General features: G+C 35.8%; 1 pseudogene; it reads right to left on the bottom strand.

Moving 5' to 3' along the window:
* Positions 1–1,858: 1,858 nt before the first annotated feature.
* On the bottom strand, positions 1,859–17,921 carry LOC112003940 (cytochrome P450 CYP749A22-like; annotated as a pseudogene).
* Positions 17,922–18,788: the final 867 nt, after the last annotated feature.

The raw sequence follows: 18,788 nt of genomic DNA, 5'->3' as shown, positions 1-18,788 counted from the left end.
GAATATCGCTTATTTTGCTGAAAACTGTAAATTTATTGCTAAAAAAAAAAAAAATGTATATTACTGTTCATTCCCCCAAACACTGTACATTTGCTTTAATGCACTATTCATGTTCTATGAACAATACAAAAAGCGCTAGTCAATAAAATAAAATAAAATAAAATAAAACAAAACAAAAAGCAGTAGGGAGAATAATTTTATCCAAATGCATGCTTAATTTTTTTTTTGGCTCCGCTGCTGCCCATGAAAGAAACTTATTTCAAGATTCAATTAGTTTATTTCTGCCACTGCTGCAGGTTCCACTTTAGCTCTTTTTTTTATTTTTTTTATATATATAATTTTTAGAATCACTACTTTATGGGTCACATTCATTGGTTTTTGCTCAATTTTTTGTTTATTGCCGGTCTCACCCCACCTTTTTTTTGCTACAATAATTTAAAAAAGAACAATCAGCTTATTTTATTTAGATTCTCAAATATAAATATATATATATATATATATATTTTCTTTTAGTGTTTATTTACAATATAAACACTATATATAACTTATAGTGTTTATTTACAATATTTTTAGCAAAATACTAAATATATAAGTTGTTTTCAAATGAACACTTAAGGGTTCGTTTGGGAGTCACTTATTTTGACAAAACTGAAAATTTTTTCCTTAAAGTATGTAGAAAAAAGCTAAAAGCTGACTTTTAGATCAATGAAACTCATCTTAGGAGCAAAAATAAGCTAAAAAGTAAAATAAACTAAAATTTTCTCAAATCCCAAACGCAACCTTAATCTAATTTTTTTTCAAGATCAAGAAAGGGTCATAGTGAATTGGAATTAACCACACATAAGACAATGGTGCATATATTTCATGTAATATTTTAAGGTAGTTGAAGTCACCTGTTAGGAACCTCAATTGCATTTTATCATTTATACATATACTGTGACTATTGTAGCAGGTAGTTTAGTTACCATTGGATTAATTGGTTGATTAGGAGTTAGTCAGGCAAGTGGTTACTTAGCTAACTAACAACTAACATTTTGTTAGTTGTTAAGCAAGGACTACCTACAGGTATAAAGGGATAAGAATTGAATGTATAATTCAATAATGAATAATATTATTAGACAATCTCTCTCTCTCTCTCTCTGGTGGCCTAGCTCTCCTTGAAGTGACCTACACAATTCTCTTCCCCAATTCCATAACTAGATTCTCAACATTTGGTATCAGAATCAACCACCACTCCAATTAATTGGGGTGTGGCTCATTGAGTATGAGATAAAAAAAGTTGCGGTATTGTGGTCGGATCCCAGAAGGAGCAACCTAGAGGCTAGATTAAAATTACTAATAGGTGAGTGGAGCCACAAAAAGAAAAAGGATTACCATCGAGTCAGTGTCGATAGCATAAGCATTCGTGGACGTCAGCTGCGGAGTGTGATGGGATGTTATGATCTTAGTGTCTCACATTGATTAAGTGTAAGTTCAATCATGTGTTTATAAGCTTTTAGGCACCCTCTTTTTACATGCCAATTTTCAAGGGTGATTTCTATCCATGGGTTCCTAACATCACCCCTAACTTCAATGTTGCTACTAATTTTATTAATTCACTCTTCATTCGCTTTTCATTTAAAGGTAATATTGTTGCAAACAAATTGCTACACACAGTTTTACACACATCCTATTTTTGAACTAAAACCGTGATTTAATTTATTTTTCTTTTTTCTTCCAAGCTATCAAATCCTAAGCTAACTACCAACTGAAAGAAAAAGGCTACAAATCCAAAGATGTTCCGTGCACTAAGTGTGGTATGTAAAAAACTTGACCTTAACCTATACTGATAATTAAGGGATAAACACTATAAAATAAATTAGGATCAACTAAGAAATCCTTGACCTCAATAGATTTCTTTGATGATTTTATTCAAATAAACTACCTGCTTCTTTTATACAACTTAACCCCTGCATTTTAGGGACAACATATCCTAATAAAACTCAAAGACTAGCTCCACTAGCCGTTATAACCCAAACACTTGATTAACAAATTCCCTTATCCTACTAAATGCAAATACAAATGCAAGAAATCTGAAAATTATGTAACAACTTATTCGGATACTAAAATTAATTAAACATCCAAATATTTTGCAGCAAGCATAACATTAACATCCACAACAGAAGCTCCCCTTGTTTTGCACGTAAGAAAGTGCACATTTTACTGCCAATTCTAGCCAGTCTTCACAATGAGTGTAGCAGCACTTGAATTCCATGTTGTGGGCGAAGGGTAAAATTCTGAATTGGTGAGTGGACATAGGTTGGGGATAGGGTGAAGGCAAAGCGCTGTAGAATCATTGAAAGAGCAATCTTTGCTTCATTGGTGGCAAAGTTCATGCCCACACAAATCCGAGGTCCCATTCCAAATGGAAAAAAAGCAGCTATGCTGTTGTTAGTAGCCTTGGCAACACCTTCTGAGAATCTCTCAGGTTTGAAAAGATGAACGTCCTCTCCCCATATTTGAGGGTCATGATGAATTGCAAGAGGTGCAATGAACAACAATAGATTAGCAGGAAGAATGAGCTTCCCCAGCCTAGCTTCCCTTTCAACTTTTCTTAGTATTGAAAGTGCAGGAGTATATAACCTCAAACTCTCATTGATGATCATGCTCATCTGCATATGAAGGAATATCGGAAAAATTAGAATTTAAGATTTGCAGTGTTAAAAATCTTATTAGTGTCTCTCTGTCTCTCTAGAAAGTTCTCTCCTATCATTGCCCACACTTGGTAAAAACACCATCTAAATTTCTATATTTTTCTACTATTAGAAATACTGAATGTAATTATATTGTATTTCATGATGAAATAATGTACATAGGTGCCTTTATATAGGAGGCATATGTGTGTAGTACAAGTAAATATGTGTGCTATACAAGTAACTTAACTGGGCCTAAAGCCCACAATATATTATACATGTTAATAGCCCCCTTAAACTCAAGGTGGATGTGAGACCAGCTTGAGGTTGTCAACCAAAGTACGAAGGCGTCCCTTAGGATGTGACTTGGTGAAGATATCTGCAAGTTGATCTTTAGAGGAGACTGAGATCAGCTTGAGAGCACCATGGACAAGATGAAAACGGATAAAATGACAATCGATCTCGATGTGTTTAGTCCGTTCATGGAAGACATTATTGTGAGCAATATGAATAGCACTCTGGTTGTCACAATAAAGAGGAGTAGCAGAGGATGTAGACGCACCTAAGTCTTTGAGAAGCCATTGTAGCCAAAGGAGCTCAGATGTTGTATCAGCAAGGGCACGATATTCTGCTTCAGTACTGGAGCGGGCCACATGAGTTTGTTTCTTACTTCGCCAAGAAATCAGAGAAGAACCAAGAAGAAAGCAATAACCAGTGGTGGATCTGCGATCAGTGGGATCTCCTGCCGAATCAGCATCAAAAAATGCACGGAGAATAAGAGGAGACTGAGCAGAGTAGAAAAGACCATGGAAGAGAGTGCCCTTTAGGTATCGAAGAATTCGTAGAACAGCAGCATAGTGAGTCGATCATGGTGCAGATAGATACTGGCTCACCTGGTGAACATCATAGGAAATGTCTGGACGAGTGATAGTGAGATAAACTAAGCTACCAACCAAGCGTCTGTAAAGAGAGGGATTAGACAATGGTTTCCCCCCTGAGGGAGTCAGATGCGCATTAAACTCAACTGGAGTGTCAACAGTATTGCTATCAGTGAATCCAGCTCAAGACAAGAGTTCAGAGGCATACTTGGCTTGAGTAATATAAAGTCCATCTGTAGAATGAGTGATTTCAAGACCTAAGAAGTAACTGAGATGTCCAAGATCTTTCATCTCAAACTGCTGACTAAGAAAAGTCTTGAGTTCTTGAATGCCACTGAGGTCATCACTAGTTATGATCATATCATCCACATATAGGAGAAATAAAATAGTGCCTTTGTCAGTGCGACGAAGAAATAAGGCAGAATCATAATGACCGGCCATGTAACTCAAGCGAGAGATGGTAGAGCTGAATTTGGCAAACCAAGCTCGTGGAGCTTGTTTAAGGCCATAAAGTGCACGTCGAAGGTGACAAACCTTGTTTGAGTCAACAGAGAGACCAGGAGGAAGTTGCATATACACTTCTTCACTTAAATCCCCATTAAGGAATGCATTTTTGACATCCATTTGAAAAATGTCCCATTTACTGGCAGCAGCAATAACTAAGAGAGCACGAACAGATGAGATACGAGCAACCGGAGCAAAGGTCTCTTCATAATCAATCCCATACTCTTGTGTAAAACCTTTTGCAACAAGACGAGCTTTGTAGCGCTCAATAGACCTATCGGAGTGAGTCTTAATCTTGTAGATCCACTTACAACCAAACTAATAGACTTCTAGTACAAGTAAGAGACTTGGCTTGCACACAAAGTAGAATTAGGCTTGGGCCTATGCTAATGGGCTAATATATCTCTAACACCCCCTCTCAAACTCAAGATGGAAGTTTAATGAAATCTTGAAATGTGATAAAATTAAGAAGATTCCTTGAATGAAATTTGGTTTTGTGACAGTAAGGCAATGGTTTTGCAGTGTTGATGTGACTTCTGACAATGGCTTGACTATACCGGAGAGTTTCGACAGCAGTAGTAGGAAGCCAAAGAAGATGAATGCAGCAAAAAAACACCGAGGAAGACAAAGATTGCTCTTAAATATACCGTAAGGATAGAAAACCATAGCCACAAGAAGGTGGCTCTGATACCATGTTAGAAATACTGAATGTAATTATATTGTATTTCATGATGAAAGAATGTACATAGGTGCCTTTATATAGGAGGCATATGTGTGCAGTACAAGTAAATATGTGTGCTATACAAGTAACCTAACTGGGCCTAAAGCCCACAATATGTTATACACGTTAACATCTATAAGCTGTTCTGAGCTAAAAAAATCACCACCATTGATTTTTTTTGAAGTTTGGACAAGAAAAAATTTACTAACAATAAAAGAGGAATTTAGAAGCTTTGAAATCGCTGGCTTTACCGACTTGAAGCAAGAATTAAAAGGGGGAGATGGTGCCTATGTGTGTGAAGCAAGTGAATGAGTGATAATAGTGTGAGTGTATAGGTGTCCAGAGATTGAGGTGTGTGTGCAAGTGTTTCATTGAGTGAGTGAGTGATCTATATAAACACTTAATTGTGTTCAGGGTGTTAAAGTGATATAAAACAAGTAATTGATATGAATTTCATAAGTTCTTACAGTCTTGAGCTTTGTGATGCCATTAGGATTTGGATTTTGTTGGCCAAAAAATTCGAGCACCTCCTTTCTTGCTGTTAGAAATACTGAATGATTGTATAGTATTTCATAATAAATGAATATACATGCGATACTTTTATATAGGAGACATATGTGTGCGATACAAGTAAGCATATATGTGCGGTACAAGTAAAGTGTAGTACAAGTACAAGTGTGCTATACAAGTAAACTAGCTGGGCCTAAAGCCCAATCATAATATACATTAACAGCCCCCCTCAAACTCAAGGTGGATGTGAGACCAGCTTGAGGTTGTCAACCAAATCACGAGTGCGTCCCTTAGGAAGTGCCTTGGTGAAGATATCTGCAAGTTGATCTCTGGAGGAGACGGAGAAAAGCTTGAAAGCACCATGGACAAGATGAGAACGAATAAAATGACAATCAATCTCGATGTGTTTAGTCCGTTCATGGAAGACGTCATTGTGAGCAATATGAAAGGCACTCTGGTTGTCATAATAAAGGGGAGTAGCAGAGGATATGGACACACCCAAATCCTTAAAAAGCCATCGTAGCCAAAAGAGCTCAGATGTAGTGTCAGCAAGAGCACGATATTCTGCTTCAGTACTGGAGCGGGCCATGAAAGTTTTTTTCTTACTTCACCAAGAAATCAAAGAAGAACCAAGGAGAAAACAATAACCTGTAGTGGACCTGCGATCAGTGGGATCTCTTGCCCAATCAGCATCAGAGAATGCACGGAGTACAAGAGGAGACTGAGCTGAGTAGAAAAGGCCATGGAAGAGAGTGCCCTTCAAGTATCGTAGAATGCGCAGAACAGCAGCATAGTGAGTCGATTGTGGAGCAGACAGATACTGGCTCACCTGATGAACAGCATAAGAAATGTCTAGACGAGTAACTGTGAGATAAATTAGGCTGCCAACCAATCGTCTGTAAAGAAAGGGATTAGACAATAGTTTCCCCCCCGAGGGTGTCAGATGCGCATTAAGTTCAACTGAAGTGTCAACAGTCTTGCTATCAGTGAGTCCAGCTCGAGATAAAAGGTCAGATGCATACTTGGCTTGAGTAATATAAAGACCATCTGTGGAACGAGTGATCTTAAGACCCAAGAAATAGCTGAGATGTCCAAGATCTTTCATCTCAAATTGCTGACTAAGAAAATCCTTGAGTTCTTGAATGTCACTGAGGTCATCACCAATTATGATCATATCATCCACATATAGGAGAAGTAAAATGGTGCCTTTATCATTGCGACGAAAAAATAAGGCAGAATCATAAGGGCTGGCAATATAACCCAAGTGAAAGATGGTGGAGCTGAACTTGGCAAACCAAGCTCGTGGAGCTTGTTTAAGGACATAAAGTGCACGTCGAAGGCGACAAACCTTGTTTGTTTCAACAGAGAGACCAAGAGGAGGTTGCATATAGACTTCTTCATGCAGATCCCCATTAAGGAAGGCATTTTTAACATCCATCTGAAAAAGATCCCATTTACTAGCAGCGGCAACAGCTAAAAGGGCACGAACAGAGGAGATACGGGCAACTGGAGCGAAAGTCTCTTCATAATCAATCCCATACTCCTGTGTAAAACCTTTTGCAACAAGATGAGCCTTGTAGCGCTCGATGGACCCATCAGAGCGAGTCTTGATCTTATAGATCCACTTACAACCAACCACAGACTGACTAGGAGGGAGAGTAACCAGATCCCAAGTATGGTTTTTGGTTAATGCATCAATTTCCTCTTTCATTGCAATCTACCATAAATGGTCAGTAGAGATCTCACGATAGGTTTGAGGCTCATGGAGTGTAGCAAGGGCAGTGTAATAATGATAGTCAAATAAATGTGCAGGAATGGATCTTACCCGGGTTGAGTGGCGAGGTGGAATGTCTTATGGAGGATCTTCAGGCGGAGCAGGAGCAGGGGACCTAGGCTCAAGGTGGGGTAGCTCATCATCAACCTGTTCATCTACAACCTGTCTAGAAGAATCATAAAAAATATCTGGAGATTGAATAGAGAAGTCCAAAGGAGGATGAAGAGTATCTGTGGAAGAAACAGGAGACTCATCTGGAAAGATTTCTAAAACAGAAGAGTTAGTTAGGGAAGAACAAAAGTGAGAGAGTTCAACAAACAAGCGGTGTTCCTAAAAGACAACATTACGGGAAACACGAAGATGATGAAAGACAGGATTATAGCACTGATACCCTTTTTGAGTTTCACCATAACCAAGGAAACAACAAAGTCTAGATCGAGGCTCAAGTTTGTTGTGCTCATAAGGCTGAAGAAGAACGAAACAAGCAGATCCGAAGGAGCGAAGGTAATGATAGTAAGGTAGTGACCCAAAAAGGCGCTCATATGAAGTCTGATTATGGATGACAGTGCTTGGAATGCGATTAATGGCATGAACAGCATGAAGAGCGGCTTCACCCCAAAATGAGGCAGGAACTTTGGCAGAAAGAAGTAGAGCACGGACAGTGTCAAGAATATGACGAAATTTTCTTTTGGCTTAACCATTTTGTTGAGAGGTGCCTAGACAGGTTAGATGATGTACAGTGCCATAGGAATGTAACAAAGCTTGAAAAGCATATTGAGTATATTCAAGAGCATTATCAGAATGAAAAGTTTTGATATGTTTGGAGAATTGTGTTTCAACCATTTTTGCAAAGTTACTGTATATTGGTAAGATTTCAGAACGAGATTTCATAGGAAAGATCCAACTATAACGAGAATAATCATCAATAAAAACAACAAAATAACGAGATCCACCAATACTAGTAACAGGAGAAGGTCCCCAAACATCAGAATGAATTAACTTAAAAATACTATTAGAGATAGATTCACTATTATTGAAAGGTAAAGCTGGCTATTTTCCTAACTGGCATGAAGTATAATCAAAATTGTCTTTGGACACAGAACCCAATAGACCCTTAGAAGCTAACTGCTGTACCCGAGTAGATGAGGCATGACCAAGACGAGAATGCCAAAGTGCGAGAGAAGGTAAGGAAGAAACTGCAGCAGCTGCAGTAGCAACAGAGATAGGAGTAACAGGTGGAAGATGAAGATTGTCCACGGGAAACATACGCCCAACCCTAGGACCGGTCCCAAGCTCTTGCCCCGTCCTCGGATCCTACACAATACACCCAAAATAGTAAAAAATAAGGCGATATCCTAGTTCAGCTAATTGTCCCATCAGCTATATGAATATTAAGAGAATGTGGTGCAGTGTCAAGTTTGGATAATAAGGATGAGTGAGGTGTCATGTGATTGCAACAGGCAGAATCAAAAAGCCAAGTTTAAGACTTACCTGGCAGAACTGAGAGAGCAGTGGAAAGAGATGCATTATCAACCATACGAACAGCCTGAGCTATGATCTCTTGTAGTTCAGTAGGGGAGAGGTTGATAATGGATCCAGAAGACTGGGACTCAGCTGAAATGGAAGGCATCGGCGGAGTAAGCTCAGTATTAGCAACAACATTAGTAGATTTGTTGCGACGGTAACAAGTCTCAATGGTGTGGCCAGGACGCTTGCAATAATTGCAGAACTTCTTGTTGGTCTACTTGCGACGATTGCTAGAGCCAGAGGAATCACCTGATTGCTGAGGTTGTTCAATGAAAGGAGCAGAAGGAGTAATAGCCAAAACATTGAACTTATTCTGAGCTTGAAGGGTTGCAAGCCGAGCTTCTTCTCTAACTAACTCGTTTACAGCAATATCAAGAGAGGGAGGAGGACTGCGATTAAGAAGCTAACCTCAGATGGGCTCAAAGTCTTTGTGAAGAGACATCAGGAATTCATAGAGACGAAATTCATCTCTAACTGTAGCATATTGCTGAGCATCTTTTGAGCATGCCCAAATTGGATCAGAAAGGTCAATTTGGTCCTAAATGAAGCGAAGCTGATCATAGTAGTCATTGATGGATTGCCCTGGTTCTTGTCAAAGTTGATACAATTCAACTACCAACTGATATTTCATGGATCCGTGAGTAGTGGAGTACCTTTTGCCCAACATATCACATGCTGATTTTGCATCATCAAAGCTGCCTAACAGATTGGAGATGGAGGGAATGGAAGTGTTCCGAATCCATGTGAGGATCATATGGTTGTGATTATCCCATTCAATCATGCGACTAAGGAAGGCAGCATCTTCTTCACTTGCTCCCTTGACAAGAATGGTAATTGTACCATTACAGTAATGACAGAGCATGCGACTCTTAAGAAAACTGCGCATAGCTTGAGACCAAGATAAATAATTCTTGTTCCCCTCCAATACAGTATTGATAGGGCGAGGAAGAAAAACATCCTTTTTATCCATTTAGAAACACAATATGCAAAAACAGACTGCAAAAATGAAATCTACGCAAAAAACTGGGTAAGGAGAACCTGGACTGTAAAAAGTCAACCCGTAGAAAAGTCAACGGTCAAAGTCAACGCTGGCCAACGGTCAAAGTCAACGGTCTGGTCAACAGTTAGTCAACGATGACGTCAGTTGTGGTGGGTGACGTCAGCAGATGAGTGGATGATGACATCAGCCCTAGGTGATGTGGCAGGATGACGTCACAGATGATGTCAGCAGGACCTGAGGGAGGCGCGTGAGGTGCGTGAGGCGCATGCATGACTGAGGCACGGCTTCTTCAGGCAGCGCGTGAGAGCAAGTGCAAGCTCCAATGCTTGCGAGACTTCCACAACTGCGTAGATCGAGGCGAGAAAATCACGATGGTATCTGCAAAAACTTTATCGGAGCAAGATGCACGGCGGAGACTGTGATTGCAGTGGTCTGTGTGGTGCGGGACTCCTCAACGACGGGGGCTGCAGTTCCAGAATCTGAGGACAACGGCTAAGAGACGTCAAAGGTTCAATGGTGAGTGGCTGCAGCGGCTGTTGTGACGGCGGAAGCGATAAGAGTGGAGTAACACTAAGAGAGACAAGACTGCTAAAAGAAAGGTCAGAGCAGTGGCTCTGATATTATGTTAGAAATACTGAATGATTGTATAGTATTTCATAATAAATGAATATACATGCGATGCCTTTATATAGAAGACATATATGTGCGGTACAAGTAAGCATATGTGTGCGGTACAAGTAAAGTGTAGTACAAGTACAAGTGTGCTATACAAGTAAACTAGCTGGGCCTAGAGCCCAATCATAATATACATTAACACTTGCTTTCTCTTGCCAATCAGTGTGGATTGCTAGGAGAAATACAGTCCACGCAGGCAAAGTAGTGGTGGTTTCTTGTCCAGCAATGTAAAATGTCTTACACTCATCCATCATATCTTGTACTGAAATCTTTCGGCTAGGATTGGCATCATGATGAGCCTTTAAAAGTATTTCAAGAAAATCATCCCCAGTACTGCTGCCAACCTCTCTAGTCGTTACCTTCATTTCTCTTTTCTTAATCATCTCTAATATAGATTGGCGTATACCTTTTTCAATTTCATCATTTGTTTTATAAATTTTACTGTAAAAATAGACAAATGCTTAATGTTTAACTAAAAGGACTTTATCTGATGCTAGGAAACACAAGTTTACAAGGACTTTACCTGATGCCGGGAAACCTGTGTGTATAAGCATTGGTGGCTGTTATCGAGGCCAGTTTCATAAACATCTGGAAAATGTTCCTCCCTTCTACGTAACTACTCCCAAAAGCAGTCTTTGAAATTACTTATGATGTAAATACTCTAAATTCTTCGAATATCTCGAACTCTTTGCCTTCGTGCTGTTTCCACCGTTCTAGCATTTCCGGCCTCCACACTTGTGATCACTGTTGGAATCATATTCTGCATTCAAAAGTGAACCTCTTCTTACAATTCAAACTAAGTTATTAATAATTTAGTAAGCTAGGTTGTTATTGAGTTTAGTTACAATTAAAAATAATATCTATTTATAGGAACAAGAGAATATTCAAAACTGTACAAATTACCATGGAATTAAACTTCTGAGCCATACCATAAAACTTTGGGAAAATGTGATTGAATATAGGTTAAGACATGAAACAATAATATCAAAGAATCAATTTGGTTTCATGCTAGGACGATCTACCATGGAAGCTATAGACATCTAATGGAAAAAATATAAAGAGGCCTGTAAAGATCTTCATATGGTTTTCATTGAGTTTATAAGCATAACCATGTGTTTATAAACTCTTGAACACTTTCTTCTTGTAAGCCAGTTTTCAAGATGAGTTTTACCTATGAGTTCCTAACATTTGGTATCAGAGCCAACCACCATGTCGAGTAATCGGATGTAGTTCATTGAGTATGTGATTGAATGAGTTGTGGTTTTGTGGATGCGTCTCGAAGAGGGCGACCTAGAGGCTAAATTAAAATGGCTTATGAAGTCATTGGATAACTAATAGGTGAGTGGAGTTGCCCAAAGAAAAAAGGGCTATTATCGGGTCAATGTCAATAGAGTAGGCCGTTGTGGACATCAATTGTGGAGCGTGGTGGTATGTTATGATCCTAATGTTCCACATGGATTAAGTGTAAATTTAACTATGTGTTTATAAGTTCTAAGGCACCGTCTCCTTTTAAGTCGGTTTTCAAGGGTGAGTTCTACACGTGTTCCTAACATTTTCATAATGGGTTTTGGTGAAAATTTAAATTTGGATAACTGCTTTTTTATTTTTTGGAAAATTACTTGGTAATGGGTTAAGTTAAACCTCTATGTCTCTATTTACTATGATTATTTATTTTAATTTTTAATTTTCCCTAGATGTCTAACGAGAGAGAGAGAGAGAGAGAGAGAGAGAGAGAGTTTATCAACAAAAAAAAAAAACATGAGAGAGAGTGAGAAAAAAAAGCTATTGTATTTATTTTTTGTCATACGTGGAGGTCGAAATTGGTTTGGAGAAACGGTTTTTTTATTTTATTTTTAATTTAGCTAAAAGTTAGGAGTTAAAAAAAGAACATGAAAAAAAAAAAAAAAAACTGAAACGAATAGAAGGCAGAAAGGTGGCCAGGCAAAACTTCTTTTTTAAAATTTAACTAAAATATAGGAGTTTTTAAATTAGTAATTTTATATATCTAACCCTACTATTTAAACCTTCTAAGTAGATGAATTTGAGAGTACTTTGGGCATAAAAAATTAAGAGTCTAATAGGAGTCCAAACTAAGGGTCCATTTGGTTACAACTTATTTTACTGAAAACTGAAATTTGAAAACTAAAAACATTTTAGCAAAATAATTTTTAAATGTGTAAATAGTGCCGTGAAACCCATTTTTAATGAAAAAATTGCTAAAAAGTGAGATTTATGGGTCTCGTAAACAGTGTACGGGACCTACTAGTGTGCTAAAAAGTGGTTAAAAAGTCAAATATTACGACTACTATTCAGCTCTTTTCATCTCAGCGTTTATCTTTTGTCTACTGTATCGTGGGTCCCAACTGGATTAAAACGCAAACGATGAATGCAAGTATAAAACGTTGAATCCAAACAGTCACTAAGGAAGCTCATTCAATGGTAGTAGAGAATAAAAAGAGTTCTATTTTTTTAAAAGAAAAAAAAAAATAGGGTTGTTTTGGATGACATGGGTTAGTGGAAGAGTCATCTTATTTTGTAGGCAATGTTATATGTGGAGTTATAAATGTATTTTTCTCAAGTTGTCATTTCGTTTTGGCTTTACTTAAACCTAAGGGTGTGTGAGTATTTTTGAATCAACAAAATATCTATTTTAAACCAAAAAGCTCCTTAGATAGTAGAATAAATAAGTAACAGAAAATATGATTTTAAATAAAATAGAATAGAAGAAAAGAATATATATTGACCCTAGCTAATCAGTTGAGAATTTGTAGCAGACTCAAAATTTTGTAACTAGGGCTTCATTTTTTGTTGTTATTATTGCTGTAAACTTATATAGAAAAAATTAAACTTGTTTTTCAAAGCCAATAAGAGATTACTTTCAGGCTCTCGGCATGGAAGGCATGATTGGCCAATTTCTTCATCTTTGTCCATTTTTCACCTTCAGATACTGAAAGCCCATCTCCAAAGAGCCTCTTCATATAGCCTTTAGCCTCTTCCTTCGCATAGGCACTGTCTCTATTGTTCAGTATCTCTTTGATAAGCTGTGGTTCTGTGATGACCAGTTGAGGTTGAGTGCCATACCATTGAAGATAAATCTTCCCTGCACCGAAAAGAGAGGGGAATGCAAGAAAATGAAAAATGATAGCCCTTTGCTGTCGAAGATAGCAATTAGCAAGCAGTAACTATGAATGTGAGAAAATGAGGTTGAGTGCCATATCTCTCAATTTCCCTCTCCCTTTGTCGCCCCTCTTTGCTGTCGAAGATAGCAATTAGCAAGCAGTAACTATGAATGTGAATGGATATTAGTGCTGTACACAGATATTGAAAGATGTGGCTGAACATTAATTGCTAGAGTATTATATATTTCTTATAACTTTTAAAAATTAACTAGCCTCATCACATTTATAGTGTCATAATTTTTTATTCAGGTTTTAATGTTTTCTCATTAATATTACATATTTAGAACTACTAATACAACTAGAGTGTCATGAGGCTAACTTCAAGAAATGAACAAATAATACATGTTTATTTTGTAGCAAAAAAAAAAGTGTTTTTATTATTATTATTATTATTATATATATATATAATTTTTATTTTGACAATCTAATTTATAAGTGGATAAAGCAATTTGAAAATCAATGGGAAGAGTGGCCCTATTTTTTAGCCAATGTTTTAGTGGGAATTAAAGTTGTATTTTTACTGGATTGTCTTTTAGTTTTGTCTTTACTTAAACATAGGGGTGTAGGAGCATTTTTGAACTAAAAAAAATGAGATCCCAAATGGGAAAAGTCCCTTAAATAGCAATGTGTATGTGTATATATATATATATATATATGTAGGGACTCAATTTAGATAGGCCCCAACAATACATTTCTAGAGAGTGGGAAGAAGAATTAGGCCCTAACCGACTAACGACCTTACACCCAGAACCCTCTTCTCCTTGAAGGAGGATGAAGCCAACTTAGTGCCAAGGGTAGCTCCTCAGCTCTCGTCCCCGGAGGTCCCCCCCAACTGCTTTGCTTGCCCTTCTTATATAGTCCTCTTCCTCCTATCTCTTTCTTCCATCTGTCGACCATTCACTTGCCTTTCCTCTGATCGTCCGCCCATCAGAGGCCTTATCAGTACTTGAGTGGTTCACCAGGACCAACGCTACCCTGTCTAGGGCTTACATCCCCATTAATGCGGCCAGGGGGTTAGGTGAGTGCATTTAGTATGGAGGTGACAACCTGTTCTTGGCCCGCTCCCTCGCCTGGAATTAGTCTCGATACGCCGAGGACAGGGATGTCCTCGGCGTGGATCCAAAAAGGCCTAGGTCTTCATACGCCATCCTCGGACGATCATTCCTCCTTAGCATGGGCCATGGGCCGAATGCAAGATGGGCCGTGGCTACCAGGCCCACAGGGCCCACAATATATATTATTGTTCTTTATATAGATTTTGAGGTAAAGAAAAACTTTTGTATAATTGTTCATTTTATTTGACTTCACCCAAACAGTAATTTAGGTTTTGTATTTCACATGTTTTTAAGAAAAAAAAAATTGTTTTATAAGTAATTTATTATATCCAATCTTTAGGTTTTAAATTTTTTGAGTAATTGATGGGGAAATGGAAATCATCCATGATTGATGATATTTTAAGAGAAAAAAATATTCAAAATTTTAAAACTTTAAAAGCTACTTTACAATATTTTATCCCAATTGTTGAAACTTTAGATATGTTAAAATTAACTGAACTCTATACTTGAATAAATAAGTGTTGTTTCCTTAGAACGTAAATCTAAATTACAACCACCATGGGAGTACATGATTTAGCTTGGCCCCCTAGAGAAATTTGCTGGCTTATTATTCTTTTCATACTTCTCTTTTTAATAGAAATACAATTTTTGCCTTTTCAATAAATAAATAAAATTAATAAACAATCAAAACTGAATTTAACTCCAACTATTGAACCAAATTTGGTTTACCATATAGAGAAAATCAATCACCCCACTAAACATGTGGCATAGTATTCTTAAATTTTACTTCTGATGGTAGTGAAGTTGATGACACTACTAACTATTCAGTACTTGAAGTGAAAAATAAATAAATAAAGGATCAAACCTAAAAGAAAAGGAGGAATGAACCGACAAGAATTGCAACGATAATGGACTGAGAGGGAGTTAAGGGTGACCTTAAAGGTAGGGTGCTCTGCTTAACGGAGGGTAGAGAGATAGAAGAGACTGCGTTGTGGTTTGGAAAGCAAAGTAAGTGAATGAATGAGAGCAAGAGATATTGAGCCAAAAGAAGCGTATCTAAAAAAGAGTTAGGTTTTCCAAAGAGTTCGTGTAATATTCATACAATAAAAATTATATAATTTTTAAAATAAAATTGAAGTGTAAAATTCTAGAGGCTACAAAACTGAGGTGGCACACTCTCACGAGGTCAACAAAAAACTAGAGGCTCTAGTTACCTATTCTTTTATTATAATAAATTAATAGGTAAAAGAATGAAGAAAGGTAGAGAAGAAACATAAAACTTAGAGAAATGTTATGTTCACAGTATTTTCACAACACTTTCACAACAAATTTTATGTGGCAGATTGTTATTTATTGTTACTAGTGAGCAAGAAACTAATTTCAGTGGTTGATTCAAATTAAAAACCTATAACAACCTACCAACTAAGATTTGTTGTGAAAATATTGTAAACATAACACTTTTTTAAAACTTAACATGTTTAGTGCCATATTTTTATTAAAAACTATTAAATAATTGGAGTAATTTAAGAAAACTCATTTACTCTTGAATTAAATACCAATATTTAAGTAATAAACTTTATGAATGTCAAATATATATAACAGTAATTTAATTATGGGTATTTAAGTAAACTCAACTCATTATGATGTGTCAAGTACTTATGACTTGTACAAATCGTTGTTTGCTAAATGGCGCTGTTGTAGATTTACAAACATATTTTGTTATGGGCTTTGCCAAAGGGACAATTGCCACCATTTTGTGTATCTACCAATTTTAAAGATTCAACTTTTAGAATATACTAGCATCTGAGTATGCACTTACGTGTGTACTCAGAGACTCTTCTATTTTTTTTTTTTTTTTTTTTTTAAAGGTTAATAGTTTTCATTCATCATAATTCAAAGTTACTACATTTTTCAATTACAAAATACCTAAGAGTATGATGAGATTTATGCCAAAACATTATTTCACCAACAATTCGAAGTTGCTACATTTTATAATTTCTTTTACTCATAAATATGTGAAGAGAGTAAAATTATCTTATAAGAAGTTCTCATTAAATTTCTCTCTCGTAATTTGTGTGGGCCTCCTATACCTAAATTAAAGCCACCCAAAAAAGACATATAACAAAAATATAACGATAGATAATAATTCAACCTGTAAAATAATTACATACATACAAAGAAAATGCACAAATAAGTAAATTACAAAATGAGCTAAAAAAAAGAATGAAAATTTTCCCTAGGAAGGAAATTAAGCCTGAAAAGACTTTGAAGATAAATTTCTATTACATCAATATTGTAAAATAAAACAAAGCAAACACAAAAAAAAATTCATAAGTCTTGAAGACTTGAAACTCACATAATAAAATAGTCATAAAGTTTGAGGTGATCAACTGCAAAAATTTTAGGATCCTATTGCTTTTATTTTTTGGAGAAACTTCATCAAGATAATGTTAAAAGCCTAATCAAATTATCATTTTTTTAAAACAAAAAGAAGAGAGAGAGAGTGAGAGAGTACGTTATAATTTTAAGATGTTCAATGGCCTAGAAATCAAATAAGTAAATAACACGTGCACAACAATATAAAAATCACATAACATTGCTAATCTGAAAAATAATCTGATCTGTTTGACATAATCTACCACTTTTTTTCTCGTGGTGTACCTTCCTTCTCTATGTTAGAAGTTTATGGTGGTTGGCATTAAGAACTATCATATTTTTATAGCAAATGATTGTTGGGAAGTTTTGAGAATAACACCTACACGATAAGTGATAACTGATAAGCAATTTTTATTTTATTTTATTATTTAAAATTGAAAAAGTAAATGAGTAAAAAACGAGAGTAAAAAACAACACAAAAAAGAGTTTTTGGGGTGGTAATGTTGTTCTAATAATGTTATTTGTATTTTTTAGAAATATGCATAAGTAAAAAAGTGTGTAGAAATATGTGTAATACTGAAAACTGTTGCTCAAAACACCCTACCAAACAGCCCCTTTATTTTTAGAAACACATAAACTTGTGTTTTTTTTTAATATATATTTATCCTAAAAGAAAAAAAAAACATTCATTTTAATTTTCTAACCAAAAAAAAAAAACATTCATTTCAATTTTCTAGCCAAAATAAAAAACTCAGGTTCCTATACAAAAAAACCCACGGTAATTTTATTAAAAAATACGTATCCTTATCCCATATTTCCATGTAGTTTATTTATTTATTTATTATTTTTATGAGATTATTCTATGTAGTTGAAAGAATATCTACTAGTTATCTATTACTCTTTTTCACTTATCTAAGTAAAATTATTATGTTTTAAAATTTAAAATTTTAGGTTACTTATAAAAGCTCTCCTTTTATTTGTTTCTCTCTTACCTTTTTCTTTTTTGCATGTGTTCAACTTGAGAAGGTATTTGGTATCAAATGATATCATGTTAGCAGTATAAAATCCAATAAGTGTCAAATATATCAACAAAAAATAACTAACCCACTAACAAATGAAAGACATTTGTTAGTAGGTAGTTATTTTTGCACATATGTCTCTCGTTTATTGGATTTTGATACGGATGACGTGGTATAATTTGATATAAAATACTTTTCGTTCAACTCTATAAAAAATAAACGCAAGTTGATATAACCTCAAAAAAATAATAATAAAAAATTGTAAGGAGAGGTAGTGCCTAATTTTATGTGATATGGAGAAATGTGATGAAAAAAAAAAAAAACTTTAAAAAAAATTACCTAAAAATTAGGAGTTTTATTTAGAGTCCATAGCTTAAATGGCTTGAAATCCCCTTAAATATTTAGAATTTATGGCTTAGAGTCCACGATTTAAATGGCTTGGAAGCCCCTTAAATGATAGTATAAATATAAATAACAGACAGATAGTGTAGGGATGGCAATGGGAAAGGGTGGGACTTAAGGATGGGATCTTAAGCCACGTCTCGCATGGCTTTGTCATGCCTCATCCTTACCTAACCATGTATAATAGGAAAAACTTCCTTGCCCATCCCCACCCCTTAGACCCTGTTGGGGCCCTACCTTGTAAATTTTACTTCATGTTAATTTTCCCACAATTATTACAATTTTTTTTTTAATAAAACATGTTTCATTAATATAAATATACTTGAAATTACTAATAAATTTATTTCATCAAATAACTGAACCATTTTATCCAAATGTTTAACAAGACAATATCTTAACAAAAATAAAATTCTTAATATCCACGCATTTAAATAAGCTAGTATTGATTTATTTGTTTAAATAGTAGGGATTCAAGATATGAAAAATTTACAATTAT

This window comes from Quercus suber, unplaced genomic scaffold, assembly GCF_002906115.3.
Source record: "Quercus suber isolate HL8 unplaced genomic scaffold, Cork oak 2.0 scaffold_517, whole genome shotgun sequence".
In the NCBI taxonomy this organism is placed as follows: Eukaryota; Viridiplantae; Streptophyta; class Magnoliopsida; order Fagales; family Fagaceae; genus Quercus; species Quercus suber.
The sequence above is the reverse complement of the archived record's forward strand: the minus strand, read 5'-3'. Positions and strand labels throughout refer to the sequence as shown.